Source organism: Electrona antarctica (assembly GCF_951216825.1).
Source record: "Electrona antarctica genome assembly, chromosome: 1".
NCBI classification, from domain to species: Eukaryota; Metazoa; Chordata; class Actinopteri; order Myctophiformes; family Myctophidae; genus Electrona; species Electrona antarctica.
This window is the reverse complement of record NC_136806.1, coordinates 34023581-34023943: the sequence shown is the minus strand read 5'-3', so window position 1 is coordinate 34023943 and position 363 is coordinate 34023581.

The following is a 363-nucleotide window of genomic DNA, read 5'->3' as shown; positions in this document are numbered from 1 at the left end:
GTGCTCAAATGGAACCAATTTTCTTTCCACTCTCCGAGTTGAAATGAAATGAAATGAAATCTATATTTACCCAGGGTATCTGGGCTAAGCTCAAGAACTTGTTTCCAGCCAGGCCCTGCTCATAGAACACATTTCATCGTAGTGGTTCAATGCCTTGTTCAAGGGCACTTCAGCGGTGGTAATTTTAACCTGTCGGACGGCTGATTCGAACTAGGAACCTTCCGGTATCAAGACCGCGCCGCTATCCGTTCGGCCACCGCTGCCAGTTCAATGAACACTGAGGATTTTACTGTGCACCAGAGAGATGACATTTATACTGTAGGATTACATGCCAGTCATGTACTATTTCACATACATGTAAGT